Source organism: Marmota flaviventris, chromosome X (assembly GCF_047511675.1).
Source record: "Marmota flaviventris isolate mMarFla1 chromosome X, mMarFla1.hap1, whole genome shotgun sequence".
Lineage (NCBI taxonomy): Eukaryota > Metazoa > Chordata > Mammalia > Rodentia > Sciuridae > Marmota > Marmota flaviventris.
In genome coordinates this window covers 1,819,041-1,819,910 of record NC_092518.1, presented here as the reverse complement: position 1 = coordinate 1,819,910, position 870 = coordinate 1,819,041, and positions in this window count along the sequence as shown.

Genomic DNA, 870 nt, shown 5'->3' with positions numbered 1-870 from the left:
GATGATGATGATGGTGATGGTAATGGTGTTAATGACATAGTGATGGTGGTGATAATGATGATGATGATGATGGTGGTGATAATGATGGTGATGGTGATGATGATGATGATGGTGATGGTGATGGTGTTAATGACATAGTGATGGTGGTGATGGTGATGGTGGTGGTGGTGATAATGATGGATGATGATGATGGTAGTGAAGAAAATGGTCATGTTGATGGTGTTGATGGTGATGCTGATAATGATGGTGGTGATGGTGATGGTGATGGTGGAGGTGATTAAGATGGAGTTAGATGATCGTGTCTCCACTGAGACACACAATCTTTGGTGAGCCTGGATCCAGAGTTGTCTAAAGAGGAAGGAATGAGACCTCCACAGGAAATTTGTCTCACTTTGGTGTCATTGTTGCTACGACAAAGGATGCCATCTCTGTCCCCTGGCTCACAACCCAGCACCTGTGATAGTTACTCTATAACAAAGTGTGTGTGTGTGGGGAGAATTAGAGGCCCGACCCATTCTTCTCCTGGTCTTTTGCTACAACTCGGTCACAGGCTGCAATTTCCTCCAAGGAATTCTTGGAAAGATACTCCAAGTAGCACAGTCCCAACAAGAACCTGGGGGACTCTGTGACATAAAGCCCAAAGGGGAGATTGGGTTGGAGAGCGGTTCCCTGTGTTCTCTGCCACCGTTCTCAGAGACACAGAGCGTCGAGTCACACAAACAGCCAGGAATAAACTGGAAACAGTTTATGAAGACTGGACAGTCCAAAGTCAAGACCTTTGTGCTTTATAAGTTACCCAGCCTCTGGTGTTTTGTTATAGTATCACAGAACAGACTAAGATGGCGGGATCATACAGATGGCTTTGTCAGT